General features: G+C 43.4%; 1 protein-coding gene across 2 annotated transcripts in view; it reads left to right on the top strand.

Moving 5' to 3' along the window:
* The window catches only part of LHFPL3 (LHFPL tetraspan subfamily member 3), a 581,961-nt gene that overhangs the window by 510,179 nt on the left and 44,715 nt on the right, over positions 1-27,067 (top strand). The gene's annotated exons all lie outside the window — the stretch shown is intronic.

The following is a 27,067-nucleotide window of genomic DNA, read 5'->3' on the forward strand; positions in this document are numbered from 1 at the left end:
ACAGGGCTTATTAAAGTTGCTAAAAACCGTGCACGGAACGAACTGCGTTAAGTGGGCGCGCACGCCTCGAATGGCGTAAAGTAACTTAGCATTTAAAAAACCGTACAAATTCACTGAAAAAACCATAGGTTTCACACACGTTATAGTTAGGAATTAGCATTTAAAAAACCTTGCAAATTCACTGAAAAAACCATAGGTTTCACACATGTTATAGTTAGCGGAAATTTTACTGATAAAAAACCAATGAAATTGCCCCGTTATAGTTAGTGCTGGCAACTATAACTCACGCGACCGCAATCTTCTGCTGATGACATATGTGTCTTTATAAAAAAAAATATTTGTAATATATGTATAGCTAAAAATGTATGGAAGAAGACATGGGCAAATAAGTGTCTAAATACAGTATTAGCATCAGCAGAGGATTGCGGTCGCGTGAGTTATAGTTGCCAGCACTAACTATAACGGGGCAATTTCATTGGTTTTTTATCAGTAAAATTTCCGCTAACTATAACATGTGTGAAACCTATGGTTTTTTCAGTGAATATATATATATATATATATATATATATATATATATACATATACACATATATATATACACATATATATATGTATATATATATATAGAGAGAGAGAGAGACAGAGAGAGAGAGATGCATATATATTTATATAGATATAGATATAGAGATATAGATATAAACACACATATATATAGAGAGATATATATGTATATCTAAACTTGGAAATTTCTGGTACAGGATGTTCATGCAATCTCATACAGAGTTGCAACAGGAATTTGCTCTTCTTAAATCCCATATCTGCAACTGCGGCATACCCTTAGATCTCACAGTGACTCCCTAGAAGCCCGAATATAACCCACTGGAAGCCAAAATCCTGATAATACATTCGTTGGACCAGTTTCGGTGTTGAGGGAGAAATGGGAGGGTTGCGTGGGAACCTTGGGTGATAGTGACTGGAGGCATGCATGTATGACCCCGATGGTGCTGGTTATTTCCTTCAGGTTTAAGCTAATTCAGATGAACTATTTACACGTATTCTACTTCACAACAACCTATTTGTGGCACGCCCTTTCCAGCACTGTTTCTGTTGTTCAGAGGAACAAGGAGATTTCTTCCACATGATCTCGACATGTCCTGTCATTGCGACCTACTGGAGGAAAATGTTCAATGTCCTGTCGGGAGTTTTGGGGGAGTCCAGGGATATGTAACCCTGAGTGGCACTTTTAGGTATTCTTGATGACTTGGAGAGATATTACTAAACCTTGGACTTAAGCATCTCTCCTGAAACTGGCCACATGTTGAGCGGCAACGGACTGGCGCTCTGAACTAGAGGAACCTCTCTACATGGGCAAAGGATGCCCACAGATAAACAACAAAATTCAGGGGAAATAGTGGGCTTACTATGGGTAAATGGGGTTCTGAACACCATATGCCACTGCACTGTGTATAGAGCTCTGCTTGTTCGTTGGGTTCTACAAATTATAATATCTTGATTATAGACACAAAATCTTGGCTTGGGGTTACAGGTAAGACAGTGTTTCGAATTAGACCATTGCTGTCAGATTGACTTCAATGGTTTAGACTAGAACCATGTAAACCAGCAGGGGCCAATGTCCGCTGAAGAGGTCTGCTATGGAATCTCATTGGAAAGGGCATATTCCTCTTTTTCACTATTTAAGTGAGACACCTTGGATAGGTGGTTTGGATATATAACTTAAAATTTCACATTTATGGTAACAGCTCTCAAGTGGTAATTCTATTAACAGGCGCATAGGCAAGAGACCATAAAATAAGTGTCGCTCAATAAATAATGTGCCGGCTAGAACTTTTTGTGTGGACACTGCAGAACTGTCTAATATTAAACAGGAGGAATGTCGGCTAGAGTATTCAGTATATCATCCTATTTACATAGTCTTACTAACAGACTCTCCAAACTCTGGTAGGTAAGTCAGACATTTTCACATATTATTACAAAGCTGTAACCATCAACTTATGCTCTGCAAATAGATTACATCTAACGTAGCCGTGAGAGGAGTGCAGACCATGAGAGGAGTGCAGACTGGACTATGGTAGCAAGAATACAAGGTCTTCAAAACAAAGCTAGCAAACGGACCTCTAAACACAAACTGAGAGCTCACAGGACTTCCCTACTGCACTAGACTACGAATGATGCCTTCTATGATTTGCTGAAAGAAGATGGTTGTTTTCCAACATTTTCTAGAGTAGACTCTCAGAAAAATGAGTGAATATAGAATTTTGATGCACATTACTTGTTCTAACAAAGCTACCATCCTGGATATTAAACTAAGCATTTTGCACAAGAAGATTGTCAATATATCATGGCAACAGAGTAAGTTATGATTAGTCACACTGAATAACCCTTAAATTGCTGGAACGTCCCCCCCCCCCCAGTGCTGAGTCCTTTTTTGGCATTTTTGGGGTAAAACACGCTTAGAGCTCCATAATATTTTTTCCACATTAGCTACCCACGTGAAAGCTAAGTACTTTTTTCCAACATACTGGGTATTCTAAAGGTACACAAGGTTTGTAGATTCCTCTGGCGGGGGGGGGAGGGTCGAGAAAATAGCCAAAATATAGCTAAATTCAGATTTTTGGGGGTAAAATATGAAAAAAGTGCTCCGGATAAAAGTGTCAGTTTTTTCCCTAAAAATGGCATCAACAAATAGTTTGCTGTGCTACAGTCATCATCTTCCCAGCTTTCAGGAACATGCAGAGCTGTATATAAAAAAACGATATATAGGTGGCCCATTTTTCCTATTTTTTGGGCCCTCAACCTACTTGTAGTTTGTGGTGGGAATCAGTGTAAAACCCATGGGGGATCCAGGAAAGCTATAGATTTCTAAAAGATGGACACAATTCCAAATTCTGCAAGGTGTCAAATGTGTAGATCCTTCAAAGGTTTCTCAAAGAAACTATGGGGCCAATTAGGATGTCAGTCGGAAAGCCTCCAACCACAAGTCGGAGGCTTTTCTACCGACATCTTTGGTTTAAACTCTTACCGCCTAATTACAAAGGAGGCGGTTGGAGTTTAAACCGGCCAGTCATTCCGGCTGGCTTCCGACGGGCTCAAGGAGCTCAACGGCCAGTCGCAGGCCGCTCATAATCCCTATAGAATAGCGTTTTTGCGGCATGGATTATATTGTCGGTTTCAGACAGGCTTACCATGTTGGGCTTTCCGACATGAAAAGCCTGTCGGAAAGTGACTTAGGGGGCCCTAGCAGGGCTCCCATCCCTCAGCGGCCTCCGGGTTGGGGGCCATCCCTGCCATGCGGTGCATGGATTCACAGAAACTCCCATTTCTCAATGGGAGCTTGTGCTGCGACCGGTTTTCACCACAGCACAAGCTCCCATAGAGAAATGGGAGTGCGGCTGCATCGTAATAGGGGGTGCGGAACCGCCAACCTATGGTCGCCCACCCAACATCATAATAGGCTCCTAAGTGTTGAAATAAAGAAATATTGAACATGAGTAGGAAAAAATGTAAAATGGTGCCAAATTTTACTTTTGGTCACGATTGTCGCTTTACAAGATCAATATACCATTACTTCAGCTATACCCTTCTGGTTGCTGGGATATAGAGGGTTTGTAGGTTCTCCAAGAACCCAAGGTACCCAGAGCCAACAACTGAACTGCACCAAAAATGGGTTTTCATTCTCTACTGAAAATAGACCATTTCATATGGTGAAATATGTAGAGTGAAATGTGAGTATCAAGGAAACCTACGTATTTCTGAAATGGGCACACAATATGGAGTTCAGGAGCAGTGGGTATTTTTACATCTCTAAATTTGTGGGTTCACCTACTAGCATATGATGTAGAGGGTAGTATTCAAAATATCTTCTTTATTACACACTGGTTTACATTTGGAAGGCGTAAATGCAGCAAAATCCAATAGGTAATAATAATTCTTCTACTATGTTATGCTCCAACGTGTTCCAATAAAAATGGTACCTCACTTGCATGGATAGGCCTAGTGGCTGTGACAGGAAATGGCCCACAACATAACATGTACAACACATTTTTCCATTGACAACTGACCTTTTTTGCCATTGTGGATAGCTTTGCATTTTCACTCCTGTAAATTTTGGGCCCTGAGCTCAGCAGCACCTAGGGAAACCTAGCAAACGTGCACATTTTTGAAGACTAGACACCTGGGGAAAACCAGGGTGGTATGACTTGCATGTTTCTCACCAGGGTTTTTTTTACCCATAATCCCTTGCAAACCTCAAAGTTTGACTCAAAAAAACATAATTTACTCACATTTCTGTGATGAAAAGTTCTGGAATCTGCTGGGAGCCACAAACTTTCTTCCACCTAGCATTCCCCGAAGTCTACTGATAAAAATTGCACCTCACTTGTGTGAGTAGGTCTAGTGCCCGCAGCAGGAAATGACCCATAACACAACATGGGTACATCATATTTTCCACTCAAAACTGACTTTTTTTGCAAAGTGGGTAGCTGTGGTTTTTAGGTCTCAACTCAGCCAGCCACTAGGGAAATCTAGCAAACTTGCCCATTTTTAAAACTAGACAACTAGGGTGTTTCATGGGTGCATGACTTGCTAAGCTCTCACTTGGAAATTGTACCCATAAACCTGTGCTAAAGTGAAACTTTGGTTAAAACAAACACACATTTTTCTCACATTTCTCTGCCCAAAAGTTCTGCAGTCTGCTGGGAGCCACACATTTCCTACTATCCTGACTTCCCACATGTCCCCCAATAAGCAGGGTGCCCCACTTGTGTGGGTGAGCCAAGAGACAATGACACATTGGGCGCAATCACCCCCATCTGCCCTCCTTGAGGGCAGAAAGGCTGTCAACATATTTGTTTTAGGGATGTGACATTGCCATGCCCACAGTTAGTCCCCAGCCCTACATTATTCTTTTTATTGAGTCTGGTGTCTAGTGGGCTGTCTGCCCCCAAAGGGGTGCAGAGAGCCTGTTGGTCCTCCTGTTGGGGTTGGGATGGGGGCGCGGCCATGCTCATGGAAGGCAGACCCCACCCCTATATTTGTTTTAAAAAAGGGCCTTTCCTTGTGTGTAGTGAGCTTTCTGCCCCACAAGGGGCAGATTGTGGGAAGTCACCCCCATCTGCCCTTCTGTGGGGCAGACCGACTCTTTTTTTCATACACCCTTGTGTCTGGTGGATTTCTGGCCCTGGGCAGCTTATTGGGAGTACCTACCCCTATCCGTCTCCTGGGGAGCAGAAAGACTATCTGTCCTCTTGTTGGGGTTCGGGGAGTGGCCCTTCCCATGGTGGGCAGCACCCACACCTATATGTGTTTCAAAAAAGGACATTCCTTGGTGTCTATTGGGTTTTCTGCCCCACCAGGGGCTGATTGAGGGCAGTCACCCTCATCTGCCCTCCATGGGGGGCAGAAAAACGGTTGCCTTATTTTTTTAGGGGTTGGGACATGGCCATGCCCATAGTGTGACAGCTCCCAACACTGGTGTCTAGTGGGTAACTACCCACATTAGTCCGGGGGGGGCAGAAAGACTGACATTTTAGTTTAATCCTGGGGGGAGCACAAGTCCTTGCCTAAGGGCCAAGCTAAAAATAAAATAAATGACTCCCTCTGGTACAGAGAACAAGGGGCCTTTATATACCTCCCCAGTGTTAACCAATGGCCGACAGATGCACTGGGGAGGTAGTGCGGTTGTCGGCCATTGACTGACTACTGCAATCAAAGGATCAAAGAGTTAAAAACAAAGGGTAAAGAAGCAGTGTTCTAGATGTTTTAGCCGCCCCCTATCCTGCCCTCTGGAACAACATCTGATAGCAATGATGCTGTTTGACATGCTGATGCAGCTGCCCCAATTTAAGTAGCTAATCAGTAGTGATTTTCAGTATCAGCATTTCTGTGAAAGAGCAGTTTATAATTCGTTGTGATCTTCCATATAAAGCACCAAACATGTTTCTGAGAGTCGGCGAAAATTATGGGACAGTCTGGAAAAACGTGTACAGTGTCAGCAACATTTTAGTGTGGGTACTAAAATGCTCCCCACACTGGGGTTACGTTGCAGGATCCACATTCATGGCGACAATTTATCTCCGCCAGACAGGCATTGTGGAATGGACACCACTGGTAGGTTTCCCAATGACCCACATCAAACTTAAAAATACTGTTGTCTTCCAGTATGGTTGAGGTACCACTACGGGAGAGGGGAGGTATGATCCAACCACCTAATGCTAAATGAGCCCCAGTCTATGCACAATGAGGAGGAACAGTGCTGTGTGCCAGCTGTCCTGTGCACTGAGTATGAACCACGCTGGCTGCAGCTCTCCCAAGTACTACAGGTACAGAGGATGATTTTATAAGGAAAGATGAATATGTGATGCTACAACACGATCAAAATGATCGCGGTATGTAACATCGCAGTTTTTACAACGACTTGCGCTGGAGGGCGCTGGACTTAGGAGTAGTAAGATTTACTATTCCAACACCAGTCTACGTACCGTAGGGAAGGTGTTGGAATAATAAATCTTACTATTCCTTAGGTTATAGCGCCCTCCAGTGCAAGTCGATGTAACGCTTGCGTTGTAATGGCAGCGTTCTAAATGCATTGCGGTGTAATCACCGCGATGTAAACGATGTTTCCCGGAAAGATCAGCAAAACTCAGAGAGAACACATTCTGCTGAGAATATATTTGCCTCCGTCACTTATATAAACAAAGCCAGCAAAGGCAACTTATAGGAAAATGTGTCAGAAAATTGAATTGATATGGATTAACAAGTTAGAGTAAAAGATTCTACAAAATTTTAAAAGTTCCATGGGATTAAATATTAAAATGGAATGCCCTTAAGAGAGCGATAGTATGGTTCTTCTTTTCAAAGTATATTAGTTTTAGAATCAAAAAAGAGTTATTTCTGAAAAACATGTAAATTATATTCTTCACGAGGTATTCTTCCCCAGGTAATATTTATTTGTAAACCAATAAATCAATATATTTGGTTTAGTTTTTCATTATTATAGAATTACCATGGCTTTTTATCGGGTAGAATGGGCCACTAGCATTATTGTAACAGCAGTTGAGATCAAATATTTGAATAAAGTTGTACATTTCATAATTTGATTAATCTGTGTTGACTTGGCAATACTATTGATTAAGTCTAAATGCATGGATCAAATAAAGTTTGTTGAAAATTAGTTCACAGTGATCATTGACTGTTGCATTGTTTTGTTCGCTCTGTCTGTGTAGAATGATGGTTTCCTCTAGCCGGAGTGAAAAACCTTTTTATTGCACCATTCAAACCTATGGTATGGGAACAAAACTAAGTGGCATCGCCCTCATCTAAAGCATAACAGTAACAGCTTGTTTTGAATAGCACAACTTCATATTACACTCTGTAAATACCAGATGTTACTATTATCTGATTTAATGGCATACAAATCACTCACCTTAGAAAGATGGAAGACAGAATTGTCGATGCCAGGCTTAAAACTGAGATGTTTTACAAAATGTTTTTGCCTAGATATTTCCCTGTAAAGCCCACATATGTCTCTGCAAATAAATCTTTAAAAAGGTGGTTTACAAAAATAGTTACAACTTTGCACAACTCTATCTCATGCTACGCTCACCTAATTGACCATCCTATTGCATATTCCAAGAACTGAAAAGTAAAACACTCAACAAAGCATCGACCTTATGAAGTTCAAACCTGCCAACTCATGCAATAGCACCTTGTGTGTCACAGGATATCGGCTTCCTTCACACGGTCACCCAGTGAGCAGCCGATATCACACAGTGGTTGGGAAACCAGCGAGAAACAACTTCACAGTAGTGGATTTCAGCTGTTTTTGGAGGGACTGATCAGAGGATGTCCATTTTGTAGTGTGAAAACCCCCCAGGACATTGGCAGCAGCAGCCCCAGCACACATGTGTTCTATATTCTATTTGTTTGTTTTAGGAGTTACAGGCTGTCATGTGTGTTGCAGAGGAGGAAGACAATAAGCTTCAAGGCGTTCCTTGATTTACCAATTTTACACTGAGGATTGAGGGTGGTATTACACATATGAAACATGAATCTCCCAGTGGGTCAGATTTTGACACCCTCTAGGTATTGGTGGGAAAGGAATATCATTTTAAGATAGCCTCTCTTTTTACCCAATTCACAAAGTCTTTTGGCACTTGGACTTTGAATTGTTTGCAGAAGATGGCAGTGGGACACATACAGTCTGCGTCACACGTACTCCTAGATAAGAATCAAGAATCAAGAATCCAATATTGGAGAGAACAAATCTAGTAGCCTTGCTCAATGATGTTTCTGCTGTGGCAGAGGTATTTCTCGCCACAAGGCCCTGCCCCTTTTATGGTCATGCCCCCTCCTCACACGGTGAAATGTTTTATGCAGGACTGGGAGATCAACGTGTGAAATACAACTACCAGGAGATAGAGAACCTCTTTAAGTGCAAGCAATGAGTTGATATGCAAAAACAGTTTGAAGCTAGATGCAAAGAACTTGTAAGAGGAAGTCAGGAGCATAGCTTTTGGGGGAGGGGGAAACATCCCCTAATAAATGCATTACTGGCATGGCAGTTAGGTCTGGGGGGTCGGAATCGGGTCTGCTATGCCTGTGGTAGTTTTTCTCATCATCCTGATTTCACCAGGGGTTTTCACGTGTTCATTTATTGGACCAGGAGCTTAAACATATCAAAAGTGTCTTGTTTACCACAGAAGTAGTATATCTGCACTAATCCTTGTGTTGGTGCACATGTACCACTCGCTTGGACTTGACAAACATTGGCAGTAGTAGGCTTGGAAAGCTGCGCCAGCCTTAGGTTTCCAGGCATACTAGGGATAATCAAACATGCAAAAGGCTATGGGACGATGATGGGACAGATGCTTGCAAATGGTCTAATCACTGGCAATCAATTAACATAGCATTCTACACTATTGTTGTTCACCCACTGTGCCACACTAAAACACAGGGCCTGATTTAGGGTTTGTCAAACAGGATTGGGAAGGACTTCATGTCAGCCACCCTGCCTTTTCTCTACACACCAAATTTAGAGATGTCTGCCAGCCTTGTGGACATCTTTGTACGTTGGCAGGAACCACCATCGTGGCAGTTCCTGTCAGGGTAGGAAACGGTTGACAATGGCTCTGTCAGACATGATGGACAGCTGGCCGTCAAACCTTGCCACATTTAATTATTTTTCAATAATAAACTTCTAAAGCAGGAGTTTTTGAACCAGCAAATGTGCAGTAACAGGTGTGATGCATGAAAACAGTGCACCATAAATACATGGTAAATACGCTATAAAATGTGTAAGCTTCTGACAAGATTGGCATTTTTAACTATACTGATTTCTGAAAACATTAATAACAAAAGAGATTAGCAGACACAAAATGTTAGAAGGTTTTAAAATCTTAAAATAGCTTTAAAATATAAATATACAATATATAACCTAAGGTAGAATATAAATGAATTGAAGTTTTAATAGAAAGGGTCATGTTGTGTTATAAGGGCTTAATGCAAGATTCGTATTATGATTTACACGGTGTATATATCCTCTCACTACAAACTAGGCATATTGGGACTAGAAGCCACTGAGCATAAATTAGTTTTGTAGAACTTCTCTTAGACAACGGGTACACTTAAGAAAATGCACGTGACTTATTATGACAGGCATAGTGAGAACTATTGATATCAGTTGGAATCGAAACAAAAAACAAACATTCCTTGAAAATACGGATTCTTTTTTCAATTATTTTATGTGTTTATGTATATTGCTTATATTGCTAGCTCTGTCTAAAGAAAGCTTCAAATCACTTTTCAAATGCAGGGAGGAGACAAGAGACCTTGAGGTCCGATTATGAGCCAAATAGGCATAACATGAACTCCTAGTCGGTCACAAGAACCAAGACTGTCAACTTTAACAAAGTTTAAAATTCTGCTAGGATTGATGCATTTTCAGGGATATATGGAATCTTAAAAAATTACCATCAATTTGAACAGTTAAAACACATCAAATTGTGCTTTGAGTGTGTCTTAGAGAGTGATGTTAGATCTAGGATAAATTAACATTTTCACATACATATTTACTTCAGGTAAGTAACCTTTGTTGGCACGAAAACAATCACAAACATGCATGGATGATGTATTTGAATGTCTGTGTCTACACAATTCTCGGAATTTGTTCGCAGGTAGTACAGTAAGGTTTTTAAAGCATTTCCAGTAACAATTCGTCTGGTAAGACTTTGTTACTGAAAGTTTCATGACATTCTAGGATCATTTTTACAACTTTCAAGGATTTTGGATTTTGTTTTATAAAACTGATTGCACTCATTGGTTTTAACCAATATTTCTTTTTTAAGCAAATGTCCTACAAAATGTATGAACGAGTAAGGCCAAGAGGTGTTCTGCAGATCCAGGGCAAAACATCTCTAGCTCTGCCTAGTGCACAGTGACCCACATCAGCACCTGAAATTTGAAATGCTTTGATCTAGGTTCAATTTTGAACATTTTATGTTGTTGAAAAACCCGCCCTTCTTTTGTCTCTCAAATACTTCCAGTACCATTAGAAAATGCCTCTTTTGTATGGTCACCCCCATTTTCCTGAACTCATGCTGATAGTTTTTTGACTCTGCACAGTGGGGCACAGCTAACCGGACCCCAGTTCAAGTGCTCTGACCCCTATGTTGAAATTGGCTACACACGCTAATATATGGTACCAATTGCACCCAAGTCTTGTAAGTTAAATGTCAGTGGTGCACTGCAGCACATATTGTGCCATCACTAAAAGGGCACTACAAAGCATGTCTCCAGGCCTGCCCCTGCAGCCTGGGTCGGCAGTTTTAAAACACCCATTACAAGTTAGCAAAATATACCTTTTGTTAAGCCTAAAGCTCCAAGAATCCCACTATCCTGAGGAGCTCAGCTAACCTGTTACAACAGGACCTGCTCTGGACCCTGCTGGTGGCTTCTCTTGGAGTGAGTCCTGACCTCTAAGGGGTGTCCCTAAGGTCCTGGAGCCCTTAACTAAGTGTCAAAGTGTACTTCTCTTGGCTAAACCTAAAAGATGGGACTTACATTTTTTTTAAGGATTTGTTGCTTGCAGAACTGACTAAAGGTTCTGACTGACCTGCAAAGTCAATCCATCGTAGGTGCGTTTCCGCTGGGCTGAAGATTCAGATTGCCCCAGCTCAGGGCTTTTCTGTAGAAGCAAATCCTTTTCAGTGGGATATCACAGAGAAGGTATCTGGCCTCATGGAGCCCTGTTCAGGCACAGCTCACAGTCGCCCTGCTGGATGAATCCAAGCTCCACAAAATTGACCAGTGCAAAGGTAGAAATCCTTGCCGTATAAAAGTATTTGGCCAGTGAGCAACCTTCCTTGGGTGCTAATTTTGAATTTCTCCAATTCTGAACTTTCCCAACAAAAGTTAACGGCTTAACCGGGACTTCATCCCATTTCTAGGTAGCCTTGTGGATCCTATCTCGGCTGCAGTTTGCTGCCTTGCCCCACTGAGCTTTTTTGACTTCCATTTTAGAGACAAAGGGCCAGATGCATCAAATAAATGTTTTGCGATTCCCTAATTGTGAATCTTTGTGATTGAATTAGGGCATCGCGAAACTCCATGCATGAATTTGGCAGTACACTTTTTGCGATTCCTAAGGGGTCGCAAATGACCTACCTCATGAATATTAATGAGGTAGGTCGCAATTTGCGACCCCCTAGGAATAGCCAAAATCACAGGGATGGTGGCCTGCTGAGATCAGCAAACCACCACGTCTGTGATTGCTTTTAAATAAAGCAATCATTTTTTTTTTGTAAAGCAGCCCATTTTACTTAAAGGAAAATGAGATGCTTTTCAAAAAGAAAAATTAGAAGTTTTCTTTTCATATTTTAAGAGCAGGCAGTGGTCCGTGGGGCGACTGCTTGCTCTTAAAAATGCTTTTACAAACATTCACAAAGAGGAAGGGGTCCCTTGGGGACCCCTTCCCATTCGCAAATGTCTTACCACCTACTTGAAGTAGGTGGTAATATGCAAATGTTTTGCGACCGCATTTACAGTCACAAAACATTCATGCATACTGTTAGGATTCGCTTTTTGGAAGAGACGCCCTAAACACCCCAATTGCAAATAGCGAATCGCAAACACATTTTACGATTCGGTAACTGGTTACTGAATCTCAAAATTGGGTTTGATGCATCGCAAAAGCATTTTTTGCGATTGCAAACGGGCCAATTCTGTGAATTTGTCCATTTGCGAGGAGAAAAATGCTTGATGCCTCTGGCCCAAAGTGAATTGGTCAAACTTCTGACGGAGAAGAACCTCATCTTTTATTGTGCTGTGTTTTCTACTGTTTAACTGTTTTGGTGTTTCTAAATGCTTTACACATTTTGTTAAGCCCGTCTGCTCTGTGCCATAGATAAGGGGGTGGGGGGAGAGCTCAGGTTAAAATTACTGAAACCCTTACAAGACCTAACAGGAATAGTGACTTTACTACTTGTGGTGCCCTACCATCCACCCCAACTAGTAATCCGCTTTCTCACACCTAGTCATTAGAGGTTTCTGACCCCAAAGATTAATTAAGGCTGTTGCTGCTGGAAATGACGCTTACTCCTGTATATAGTAGATTGTTTCATTGTTCTTCACCTCAATGAATAAGGTAAAGATGTCTACCAACATGTTCTTTCGACTGGATCAGGCATGCACATTGCATGGTAAGTATGGCCCCCATCACTGGCATAATGCTGATAGGTGTGGTCAAGGGATGCCATGGGATTTGGGGACTATAGAAAACACAGGCATTCACAGAGTGTGGCTGCCAGCACCGCGCCGACAGCTGTAGCTAAGGGATAAAGAAATATCCCGGCACAAATACAGTTTAATCATGCTTCATTCTAAAGTAAGCTTACTGTCTAAGACGTATTACCCAGCATCTCTGATTACATCAAGACCTTTCAACCTGTTCATCTTGTAGTTGGAGGGTACAGTTTATGTCTTTACAGACGCTGTTTGTACACCGCACTCTCAGACTCACACCTAAATAAATAATCAGCCAAATTATACTATGCAGTGCTATAGCTGCCTTCTGCATGTGATTTAATATTTGGAGCACATGCGTCTGTTTGCTAAGAACGAAGCTGCAAAAATGAATTAACATATTCATATAGTGCCTACAGGAGCAGACTGGGAATCCCAGACCTGAGAGGGACAGAAAGGAGCTGTAGCGCAGGAGCGGTAATACACAGCCCAGCTTTAAAAACACATAACGCTTGATGTATAACCGACAGCGGCAGTCCCCCGTTAGGGCAGGAGCGCCGCCCCCGCTGCTACCTGTGAATAAAACAATAATAAAACAGGTTTTAAACCCGTTTTGTTATCTTTTTATTTTAATCCCCTTGGACCCGTCCCCTGGACTCCTGACGAGTCTTGGGGGCAGGTCCAGGGAGATGACACTGTGGTGGGGGTGTGGTAGTGCACTCCCTTGTCCCTTCTCTGCACATGAGGGTTTGGCCGGCTGTTTCAGGCCGGCCAAACCGTCATGCTCAGTGAAGCTTTCTCCAGCCCCGGCTGCACTGCTGGGGCTGGAGAGAGCAGCCACAGGCTCCCACTCTGCCTGGGAGCGCGAGGTCCCAGCACTCAGGCCAATCCTGACGCTGCTTTCATGCAGAGTCAGGATTGGCCGCAGTGCTTTCTGGGAGCCGGTGCCTGGAAGAACGAGACGCAGCGGACGGCGGCGGCGATCAGGTAAGTTAAAAAAAATATATATATTATTTATTTTGGCCCCTGAATCCCCCCCGCCCCTTCCCAGCTCCCTCCTCTGGCCCTCCCACCAATTTGGCAGGCGATCGGCCACTACTGACAATAGACTTCGAAGGCCGGTGCAACTGGCCTTGTGGATACAAAGTCCCAGTGTGCACTGCACAAATCTGCTATGCCACTATCAATCAAACTGCACACATTACGTTCCCTTGCAATGGCATGCACAAATGCATTCCGTCTGCATTTGCAGTCTCAGGACATGGAACGATTGCTGACTGCTGCAGGCAGTAGGCATTGGCGGGCTTGGTATTGGGCCCTCTGGGCCACGGTTTCCACTCCTCTGCATGAAATTCTCAATGTGCCATTGTTTTTTGGGCATTGTAACTCCTGTAAAGGACAGGGGTCACAATGCCGTCACATTTCAAATGTGTATGCTGGGATAGAATCTACTCTACCATGCAGGCCTTAGTGCCAATATTGGCTACTTTCACAGTAAGTCGCAAGCCAATTCCTGCCCCTTAAAATATTGATTGGTCAGGCGGTTTACAACTTCTTGCAAAAAGTTAATGTGCAATGGCCAGAAAGTCTTGGAGCTTGACTATGTAAAACATCACAACCACTTATATTAGACTACACACTGGGACAATACTGAGAAAGTGACAGGATGAGATAAAAGGCAGCAAGGGAGTGTGCGAGTGACTGTTCAGGTCACTTCCTAAACATTAATGCTAGCACTACGTGGATTCTCTGAAGGCATTATTTTCTTTTGAGGGACCTGTGATTTTATGAGTCCCAATCCACAAATGGTTTTGAACATTTAAATACAGTTGAGGGTGCAAAAACATAATTAGTGATGAACAAAATTCGACACCGATTCACAGATCATATAATCGTGGCCATTACTCTAAATATTATGGCATTTCTGTGTGAGCAAATCTACTGCTGGGCGCAGGCTTATGGGTGTTTCTTAGTAGGTCCACCTGCATATATCTGTGAATACCCAAAACCTGTGAGTTTGTAGGTGTTTACCAACTTTTACAGGTAGAGTCGAATCCTGAAAATGATTATTAATGTACTACTGCTCGAGACAGACTAGAAATATAGAGGGAACAATTCACATTTTGATGAGGGTTTACAGGGTTTATTACAAGTTTAAAGAAAAATGTTTTCAAGTGTAAATGCATTTTTGCAACATGTACACCTGTTGCAGAATCATCATAACTTTCTTTTAGTAGCTGCAGTTCAGGGTATGTGGCATGGTTAGCCACGCATGCACTAGTGATGCGCCTTGTGAGCCAAAATAGGCAGGGACAAATGCTGTTGGGTGTTACTTGATCTTTGCACTGATGGTAGGTATCACCCCTCTGTTTGGATGTGCCTCGTGTGGTGGGAAGGTGTAGTTGCTTGAGGGGTCGGGCCACCCATTATTGAGCGCCATCTGTTTGCTATCTGCCATACTGTCATCAGAATCAACTTCATTATGGCCAAAGCCTGTATGGAGATATGGCAGATGGTGTGCATCTGTGGCAAAATCCATGCAATTTTACAGTTTCACAATGGATGGCAATATCATAGGAAATTCAGAATGAAGACCGAGTGGATGAATACACCTCAGAGTTCACTCGAGACGGTTTATGAGTAAAACTGACAGCTATGGCGCTTGAACGATTGTGACTGTAGAGAAGGACGTTTTATTTTGTGAATGAAAGTCAAGTAGCCCATGTCCACTACTTCTGCTTACTGCAAATATTGTGAACCTCCTAGTATTCCTCAACCTATACATAATGTCACCACTAAGACTCTGATTATGGGTCACCCAATCAATTGTGATATGTGTGGTGACTCCGGTTACTGCACATATCTCAATTACAAGTTGTGTGACATGCGCCACATCACTCTATTTTTCTCCAGGTAAATTTCGGCAGGTCAAATTTTCCGTAATTCACCAGGATAAAAATGCCTGGCCAACAGCATGACACACGGATTTTGATGTGCTAAGCTGTAAAATCTGCTTGTTATTCAAATATTTGAGGACAGTATTCATAATCTGGTGCTATTTATTACATCAATAAAATCTGATCCCCGCGGTGTCGTAAAATATCGATGAGATAAATATTGCGATGGTTATTGGGGTCTTAGTCTTATTTCATCATATTTCTTTCTGTTTAACTCATTTTCATTGCTTACAAATTATTTCAAATTTTAGAGCAAGTCAGTTGGAGGTAGAGGTAATGGGCCCCCAGTCCTTGCCAAAAGGCCCACTTATGTATGAACAGAAAAGGATTCTCTTGACGTTTATTGAAGCTGCTCAGTCATGGAAGTAGATTCACCAAAATGCCAGTGGAAGCAGAGGTGACTTCACATACCCTTTGACCTTAGTGACATCATAGGAAGTGCTATCATATCACCCGTGACCCTGATTTCTTTCTTTCTAGGGCTGTTTAGGGCCTACCCTGGGGGCAGTATTTGTATTAAAAAGGAAGTTTGGGCCTGGCAAAAGGCTGCAGGCCCATTTGTAGAATTTAAGTTACAGGCCCTTGGTACACGTAGTACCATTTTACTAGGGACTTACAAACAAATTAAATGTGCCATTAGGATGGGGCAGTGTAATGCAAGAGAATTTGTATCTGTCCAGGTAAACAAGGGGAGAAGTGTAGAAAGCAGGGGTACTTATCTAAAAACGGCAACATCAGGTTGTGCATTTTCAGCGGGAAAACGTTGGTACGGGCAAACGCCGGGAAGTGGATGTGTAACAATTAATGGATGTCACTGGGTTACACAGAAAGTCTAACAGATGTAGTTTGCATTTATAGAAACTAACCCCTGACAAAGAGCCAGAATTTAGGCTCGAAATGCATTGGGTGTATGAGAACTACGTTCGTAGATGAACTTACGTACACTGTCGTGGTGCAGGAGAAGGCCTGGATTGGCATTTCTGCATCATTAAGATTTTAGTGAAGATGTAAGCGTCTCTTTTGTGACACGAAAAACTTGAAGAAATGATAAACACTGGTTTACAATTGCCCCAAAAAAAAAAAAACGGAAAATATGGGGAAGTTCGTGGCATTTACATTATGCGATGGAAATTAAAGCTGTGCACCCGGATGGGGGTGGTGTTCTGCTCCCAATTCTCTTCATTAGGTTGTAAGCCAATTTTTTCATGTTTTAGGGAAAGAGCACACATACTTTAGCACTAGTTAGCAGTGGTAAAATGCACAGTATTGAGGCCAACAAAAATAAGATGAGCAAAAATGGAGGGGTATGGCAAAAGTTTGTGTGATACCCTCCCTAAGGCAGACAGGTCTAACGCAATGCAAATCAGGACTTGCTTTGTATAGTATCCCAAAGTAACGCAAAGTTGTGCTATGCGTTGCTCTGCATTACTTTGTGTCAAGGGGGTGTTCCTTGGGTGGTGCACGGACATTCCAATGCAACCACCCATAGGATTGATGCAAATCCCTGTCTATAAAATTTGGTTGACAGGAATATGCACCAAAATCATATGCCTCCTCGCAGCAGGCATTATGAGGAAAATTGATTTCTTTTCCCCTCATTAGTCCAACTTTAGATGTATGATGCATTGTACAGCACACATACAAAGTGAGGAAAGCCTTAAAGCATAATTTTTGTATTTGAAGAGACACCCTGTACAAAGCCTATTATTTAGAGAACACACACACCTTTGCAATATGGCGCATGGGTCTGTGTGTTGGGGCATTGCTGCCAAAAGTGTGCAAGTACAAGAGGAGATAAAAATGCAGTATACTTTAAATAGTCACACAATCTCCCTCACTACCTGTCAATGATTCTTATTCACTTTCACTCACACACTTATTTACACATACAAACACACGCTCTCTCTCTCACATATACACCCTCTCCCCTGCACGCATGCACACAACAAACATTTAAAACCATTGTTGCTTATCACAGCTGTCACCAAAGCTCTCCTTCCAGCTAAGTGTGTTCAGTTTTTTATTACACTAATACACTGTTCTCTTGGCACTGATTTTGCTACCTCTGAGGCCATGGGAAGCAAAGGAAGTGCATGGGGGTCTCAAGTGGCAAGCCAGGGGTCGCAACTGAGTTCACTTGGATCCCTAAAGAATACACAGGCAGCACAGGATCCTCTTCTTTGAGAATCGTACCTCACCAGACTCCAGCTAGCTCCCTATTGCCTTTGAATGTGGCAGCCACAAAGTTGTCTGGTCCATTTACGGGGGTAGGAGAAGAGACCTCCACACTGGTCATGGCCCTGACAGCTTAGGGCCAGATGTAGGTGAAACCCAAATTGCGACTTCTTAATAGCGAATTTTACCGAATCGCTATTAAGAATTTGCAATTACAGATGTAGCTAAAAAATCGCTAAAAGTTAGCGATTCGGTAATATCCGCTAAAATAAATACCGAATCCGTATTACAGATTCTGCATTAACGATTCCTTATTACCAAATCGGCATATAGGTAATCCGGTGTTTCAAAAAAATCGCAAATCTGTGAATCAGCCAATCCTGTGCTTCCTGATGACCTCACAGCCAGGAAGTGGCCACACCCATGCAGTTCCACTGATCCTGAAGCTGTGGGAGAGGCAGGGAGCTGAAGCTAAACACCAGGAGCTGCACAGCAACCACCTTTGTTACAGGGAGCGTTTTATGGGGCACAGGGGACCTTTACCGAATGAGCGGGGTAGAGATTTAGGGGCTAAGGGGCACCTTAACTTGCGCCGGGGTGCACGGGAATGCTCACTCTCAAATGAAGGAAACAGATGTGTGCGTCATGGAAACTAAGCCAAAAGGTTTAACAGATTTATTTAGAAGGCACAACTTCAAGAGAAAGGCATTTAAAATGCAAAATACAATCTATAGTGACCTCGCATTCACAGAGTGTCACACAAATCAGAAGGCACTTTTACATGGAAGCATTGAAATTGTTTGACATAAGATGTGCAGAGTAAAAACCTAAAAGACACATTTATAATGCACTATGAAAAGCATGATTTAAACCAAGGAGAATATTCTCAGAATACAAAATACATTTCACATACTCACGTTTTACACCTAAAAGAAAACAGCCTTGCAAGTGTAATATAAGCATTAAATTCTCAATAAGAAAACACCAGTTTAGAGAATAAATAGCATACATAGCATATACAACAAATATATTGGCAAGTTAAATTGTATCTTAAAAACAAAAAACAAGAGCTCTTGGGGAGCACCCATACCCGCCTGCCATCTACCAACAGACGGGTGAGGTAGTCCGACGAGAAACCTTTGGGCCTCCCTTTTATACCCTTCAAGACAGTGAGAAGTGCCTACAGCAACGTCATCTCATGCCAGTCCTACCTACGTCAATTACACCATGGTTCTCACATTTATCAGATGACTAGCGCCTATCCTACTAAATACGGAACATAGACTAGGTGAAAGGTTATATTCTCAGGCTAAGCGCTCATCGTAAAATTGCATAGGGCAAGCAGAAAATATGTAATGTAAGGAATAAAATATATAGCAATGTCTTGGTTGCCACATCCATCACCATGGTCTGACGTTGTTGCAGTGGGAACTTCTCTGTTCTCATAACCAGACCTTCCCAGGATGTGGTGGGCTATATGTCGACAGGGTAGAGAGAGCCAGTGAACTTTGCGCCAGTGAACTCTGCACACACGGGTAGGGTGGGGGCTCTATAGTTTGGAGCAGGAGGCCTCGCAGAGAGAAGCTGGCTGTGATTTTTAGTCAGACAGACGTAGAGCCTGCTGTTCAGAAAAATGTGTGCAGAACTCTGGTCAATTTAACAAAGGCCTACAGATTAGGCTGGCAGGGCCTACGTAGGGGTTCATACTGGCAGAGTGACAAGGATAGCCCAGGGCATTTGTTATACAGTAAAATTGGACCCTCTGCTCAATTTAACACGGCCTACAAATTAGGCTGGCAGGGCCTATCCAAGGGTTTCATACTTCAGGTGTGGGCAGAACGGGCCTGGGGTACTATATGATAAAAATAGACCCTGCCTCACCTTGCTGACCCACCAAAGAGACCATGGACACACAGGAGAAGGGAAAGGATGCTGGAGAGAGGAAGAGGAAACATAAGTTCAGTGAGAGGCAGTTGGAGGTACTGATTGAGGAGGTGGTGAAGGATCACGACCAGCTCTTTGGGAAAAAATCACTGCATATTCCCGAATCCCAAAAAAGGAAAATATGGCTCATGATCCAGCAGAAAATCAATGCCATCGGCGTGACCCAGCGCTCGATTGAGGAACTTAAAAAGCGCTGGTACGATCTCAGGAAACATGCCACGGAGAGGGTGGCTGACAGGCTCAAACACGCCAGAAAAACAGATGTTGGAACATCAACAGAGCCTGTAGCGACTGCTTTGGAACAAATGGTGGAGTCCAGCCGAAGAGCATCAGTGACATTGGAGACGTGGACAGTTTGGCTACAGGAGCCAACAGACAAGGTAAGAAGCATGCACAGCATGCTGTGCGCCCCTCCCTAACCCCAATCCACAATTAACCTGCAAGAATCCAACTCCAGTCCATGCTTTGCCAATATCCAGCAATGCATCATAGGAGATGTAGTCCCAATCAACTAATAGCATAGCAGTCAGTCCACTGAACCCAAATGCATTTCATACACATCAGTAGATAAGCAAGCGGGGGCCAGACAGTTAGATTAGCAGTCATTAATTTATTGTGAGTCAAATGCTGCTACACAAGTGAGTAAATGGACATTCTGTATCCACAGGCGAGTCATCGTGCCAGGCTGCAGGAGGGGAGACAGATGAGGCAACCAGGGAGCCCAACACACTGTAGGAGGATGTCCTGTCACCTGCTGAGGTCACATCACCACCACCACCACCACCATCACCACCACCACCACCACCACCATCACCACCACCACCATCACCAACACCACCACCACCGAGAGCCAGGAGGCACACAGTGGCTAGCCTCCAGGAGATGGAGGGTTCAGAGGAAGAAAGCATGGGAGCCCAACAGACACCACAGGATAAGGATGGACACACAGCAAGAACACAGTCCCCCATGGAGCTTGGCAACACAGGTGCCCGAAGATGCTGACCAAGGGCACACAGTCCTTAAGGTAGAGGAGTCCAGTGTCTTCGCAGGTCTTGAGGGGAAGATGCTGAAAGTGCAGAGCCTGCAAGGCAAAACAATGAGGACAATGCAACGTCAGATGGTGGCGAACAACAAACACATGCGCAACATGAAGGAGGCCATATACTGCCTCAACAACGCTGTGGCTGAGGGCATGCGGGACATGTCAGAGGCTGTCAAGATGGAAAGCGAACGTGGGGCAAGGCGCAGGGTCAGACAGAGGATGGATGGGTACACCAAGGCAGTGAACCGACTATGCACTGCCACCCATGTACTCAGCAGGCGCTCGGTATCCATGCAGCTGGAGATGGCCAAGTGCAGCCGTGACATCATGAGGGGATTGGTCACAGTCACCAGTGCCCTGGAGGTGGTGCAGACCTCGCAAATCGCTGCCACAGGATTGGGGGATGGGGGTGAAAGTGAGGAAGCAACAAGCCGCAGCAGCATCACTCCCCCATTACAGGAGTCCAGGAGGTGCACTGGGAGGCACGGGCCAGCCGCAGAACAGACTGCTAGGGAGGACAGTGTGCCTAGTGAATGAAGCAGTGCTGCACGTGGGCACAGAAGATACACCAGGCATCGCCTGGCATTGGCAGATGGGTGATGTATCCCATCTGACACAATGATGGGATTGTGAACATTGCATGGGGAGTATCTATGCCATGTTGGGGTTGTTGAGGCACTATGAGGCCATCATGGTGTGGCGTTGTGCTGTCCTATTGCCTGACTGAAGGTCAATTAAACAACATCACGCTATTGCAGTTACTCGCTTTGTCTCATTACTTACTCAGAAATAGTTGTGTGTGATCTCAGCCCGTCTGTGTCTCCCATCTGGTGCTGCTGCGACTCCTGCTGCTCTGTGCTGTGGCTGTGGACAATCCTCTTCCTCTTCCTCTGATTCAGTCAGTTCCACGGGTGTCCCTTTCCTTGTAGCCAGGTTATGCAGCATGGCACATGTTGCTATTATTTTGTAGCAGGTCACAGGGCGGTACTGCCTTGCACCTCCACTTTTGTGCAGGCAATGGAATCTGCTTTTGAGGAGTCTGAATGTACGCTCCACCACATTCCTTGTTGATTTATGTGCAACATTGAATCGCCTTTCACTTGGGGTAGATGGGTTGAGTTGTGGAGTCAGATTGAATGCTTGCGCCGCATATGCGCTTTCACCTAGGTGTTAAAGGGAGAAAGATTATTCGCAGACAGCAATAGATACATCAAAGGAAGACATCAGGGTTTGTCACATATATTTACCTAGCAGGTATCCTTCTCCGAATTCACCCCCAGCTAGTCGGGTATAGATCCCACTGTTCCTGAAGATGTAGGAATCATGCGTGCTCCCTGGAAATTTTGCTACGATGTCGGTTATGATGTGGGACGCATCACAGATGACCTGTACGTTGATTGAATGGGTTGATTTGCGGTTACGGTAGATGTACTCTGTAGGAGCGGGGGAGGAGATTGGTATGTGGGTCCCGTCAATGCACCCTATTACATGTGGGAACTGGGCCTTCTGATAAAAGTCCATCTTTGTCTTGTGCAGTTCCGCCTGTGTGCTGGGGAACCGGATGTAGTGGTACCTCCTTTGTATCATGGCATCCAGGAATTTGTGGACAAAACGCGACAGGCAACTCTGTGAAACACCACCAGCCACAGCTATTACCCCCTGGTAACTGCCGGATGCTAGTAGGTGCAGGCAACAGAGGACCTGCACATGTGGAGGTATTGCGTGCGCACTTGGTGTCTGGTGCTCCAGGACTGGGTGCAGGTCACGTATCAGGTCCAGGATGTTGGTTGGGTGAAGCCTGTACCTCTCAAGGATTTCTGCCTCTGTGAGTTGGAATAGTGTGATGCGCAGTCTGTATATGCGTTCCTGTCGTCTCCAGATCCTTTGAGCTGCAGCTTGTATCCGTATCTGCCTTGCAATGACATAGAGGGCCGCCATTGTGTTCACGTAGATGTATTCTGGGGCTGTTTATATGCTGTGCCCCTGGTTTCCACCTGCTTTGAGTTAGTGGTAATTAGCGACTCTTATTTAGCGATTTTTCATGGAATCGGTATCAGCGATTTTAGGTACATTGTTCTGCGAGTTTATTTAGCGATTCCTTATTTTGCGATTCGGTAAATAGTGAGTCGGTGTGGCATATTCGCTAAATAAGGAATCGCTAGGCTCATTCCATTGGTTTTAGCGATTCCTTATTTTGCTATTCGGTGTTTCTGCCTCTACATTACACATGGGGTTTTAGTGATCGCAAACGTGGGAATTTAGCGTTTGCGATCTCTAAATCACTACCTACATCTGGTCCATAGTCTGCTAATCCACTACATCTTCTTAGCTCTGCAAATTTATACATTGTAAATGGGAGCCTGTGGAGGTAGAGGAGGATGTGTAAGGACAAAAAATAATACATTGACATGGAAACTTGTGCCTCCAGATAACATTCACTCTAGGATGCAAAGTGGAAGTGTCGACAAAATGTTTTTTAACTCAATTAAATTAACTCAAAAACTTCTGAATAGGCAAACAGGTATCAACCTACTCAATTGTGGTAGTTGAATAACAAGATGGCCTCAATGAGGTCCAAAGATCACAGCAAGGGGAGGTTCCATGGTTAAATTTAAGGACAAGATAACTTTGAAATTATCCACATGTGGTAATTGCAAATCATTCTTTTCAATGATTGAGAGGAGGTTATACCTGAAGGTATTCCAATTCAAGGCACAGAGATGCAAACTCAACAAACCAATCTTTCTACAAGAAACCACCTTGGCAAAAGGACCATTACGAGAATCCAGAATGTTCAGAAAGGCGCTCCACCCTGTACCCTAAAGTGTATCCCTCCGATTGTTGAGCTCCCATTGACCCCTTCATCATCTTTCCCTACATCTCTCCACTCAAATGTTGGACTGTTCCATTGATGCACCTATCTCCACCAAATAAAAATCCTAACATAAGTCTCATAAAGAGACCCTGAAAGTTTACAGGGCCAGATGACACGAACGCCTACTCAGTTGTCTGCCACAGAGAACCAGTGAAAACGAGAAGCTGTGGCTAACCGACTCTAGTATTACATTCAACAGCATGCCTTTGATGTTTTGGGAAAATTGTAATATGACAAAACTTTAACAATGGTCACACCTATGTCATGTTATGCGTGCTCAGGGTGAACTGTGTGCAATTTGTGAATGTGCCTGAAGGCAACTGTTCCTCATTCATCCATCACAAACACTTGCATCTTAGTCAAGTTGTATTGACGTTACTGCTCACTTTGGTATTATTTCCTCATTTCATTAGTACGCCCCAAATCTAACTTCCGATTTTATTGCCCCTCCTTGGACAAAAATCCACAAAAAGAAATACTAAGAATAATCAATCTGAATTACATTGGTTAAATGTTGTGACGATGATTAATTTGGTTTTATGTCGGCATTTGGTTTCACTAGAGTCACTTTCCGCCATCCTTTCCCATTCCTTCCCTTTTGTGGACTCCTTTGTGGTAGACAATGGCGGGGGCAGTTCAATGAATGATTTGCAAAGAAACCTTGACTTTCTTTCCTCAACCTGTTTTAATTTGGCTAAAGTGTGGTTAAGACGCAGCAAAAGGGCTTGTGAAATCTAATAGCTACAGACAGTCCTCTGCTAGATGGAATTGCTCCTCAAGGCATTTTTGGGGTCGGTTACCACATATGTCACCTTCATAGCAGTGACTTGGTCAACCCTTCGAGTTGATAACGATAATACAAACATGAGTGTTTCAATAAATCACGTGCATGCCTGATTAAACGGATAACACATAGGGCCAGATACATAAATGCCACCTTTTCCAATCTCAAGTTTTGTCATGCTGAAGTTGTGTCTGAGAATGTGCTTGGGAACAAAAATGTGCACGGTCATTTGATGTAATCTGCTCTTTGACTGAGATGCACACATAAGTGTTGTGATGAATGAAAGAGGGCACATTCACAACTTGCACATGGCTCTTCTTGTGCACGCAGACAAGGACGTGGGTGTGACCATTGCAAACGCTTTGTACAATTTGCCGTACTAACTTATTTTCCTTGAACATAAAGGGTCCCTGTTATATGTGATACTAGAGTTAGGTAACCACAGCTTCTCTTGTGAGCACTCGAACTTGATGCATTGAGGAGCAATAAGTAATTTGAGTTTATCCTTTTTTTAACACTTGCAAATCAACAAATCTTCACGCTGGAATTGCTCTTTTGTGGGTGTTAAACTCTCCTTTGTGGATATTAACCTCTCCTTTGTAAGTGCTATCCTCAACTTTGTGGGTGTTTTCCTCTCCTTTGTGGGTGGTATCCCCGCCTCTGTGCGTGTTATCCCCTTCTTTGTGGGTGTTACCCCCTATTGTGTTGGTGCTATCTCCTCCTTTGTGGGAATCATCCTCTCTGTTGTGGGGATTAACCTCTCCTTTGGGAGTGTTAACCTCTCCTTTGAAGGCTGTTATCCTCATCTTTGTGGGTGTTTCTCCCTCCATGTTTCAAGAAATGACGTGCATGCCTGATGAAACGGATAACACATTGGGCCGGAGACATAAATGCCACCTTTTCCAATCTCAAGTTTTGTCATGCAAAGTTGTGCATGAGAATGTGCTTGGGAACAAAAATATCCATAGTCATTTTATGTAAACTGCACTTTGACTGAGAAGGTGTTATCCTCATCTTTGTGTCTTCCCTCCTGTGTGGGTGTTAGCCCCTCCTTTGTGGGCATTATCCCCTCCTGTGTGGGTGTTATTCCCTTCTTTGTGGGAATTATCCCCTCCTTTGTGGGTTTTATCCCCTCCTTTGGGGGTATTATCGCCTCTTTTGTGGGTGTTATCCCCTCCTTTGTGGGTATTATCCCCTCCTTTGTGGGTATTAGCGCCTCCTTTGTGGGTTTTATCTCCTCCTTTGTGGGTATTATCTCCTCCTTTGTGGGTATTATCCCCTCCTTTGTGGGTATTATCTCCTCCTTTGTGGGTTTTATCCCCTCCTTTGTGGGTATTATCGCCTCCTTTGGGGGTGTTATCCCCTCCTTTGTGGGTATTATCTCCTCCTTTGTGGGTGTTTTCCCCTCCTTTGTGGGTATAATCCCTTCCTTTGTGGGAATTATTCTCTCCTTTGTGGGTGTTATTCTCTGGTCTGTGGGTGATAACTTCTCTTTTGTGGATGTTATCCCCTCCTATGTGTGTGTTAACATTGCCTTTGTATGTATCAGACTCTTGTTTGTGGGCGTTAACCTGTGCTTTGTGGGTCTTAACTTCATTTACATTGCCTCTATTGCTTGGATTGTTATCATTTCAATGGCTTGATATAGATGTAACTTCACATTTGTCTTACCTTTTTGCATTGATGTTGCCTGCATGTCAGGAGCAGGCATGCAAGTTATGTAACGCTGCACCCACTGTACTCAGCAAGGGCCGAGCAGGCATACGAGAGTGGGAGGTGTGAGAGAAATATGGGACATGGTACATCTGCAAGAGCATTAGGTTACGCATGTCGCTATTGCGTTTGTTGTGTATGGTTCTCTCAAAAGAATTTCCCCCAGAAACGTGTAGTGGTAAATAATGCACTTACACACGGGCGAGCCCCTGATTTCCAAAAATGGGGGATATTGGGGGGGCAGGGTCAAATATGCAATAAATTATAGAAAATATATTCATTGGGGATCAGGCTATAAGTAGGGTTTTGTTCTCCACCTAGATAATTTTCAAACAATTGATGAATATGGTGACAAAGAGTTCAGAGCCTCACATTTCACACAAAAGATTCACCTCACAGTGCACCTTCAGACTGTAAAACTGTCCACCAGTTGACAGAGAATGTAGGGGGTAACTTATCATACAGCACAACCCCTGGTGACAAATACCCTACAAACCATTAGCTTTTAGATTTGTACTCCGAGTTTCACAGACATTATATGCTCAGGCCTCTCAGACTAGACAAACAGTATCACTGCCAGGAAAGTGCTGTACAGGGTCCAGATTTCGACAGTAGGTTATCTCACAGGTTACACAAATCCTGCAGACGTTTGCATTAATCTGAACTTCTAGCCTTTAGGTGGCAGAAGTTAAAGATTTTGGATGTAGAAAGCAGGGCGATGTATAAAGCTAATGTACAGTTTGTAGCACCACATTGCAGAGTTATCCCTCAGGTGATGTTGAACCTGAAAGCACAGGATATCTCACGGGATGTATAAACCT

This window comes from Triturus cristatus, chromosome 4_1 (assembly GCF_964204655.1).
Source record: "Triturus cristatus chromosome 4_1, aTriCri1.1, whole genome shotgun sequence".
Taxonomy (NCBI): Eukaryota; Metazoa; Chordata; class Amphibia; order Caudata; family Salamandridae; genus Triturus; species Triturus cristatus.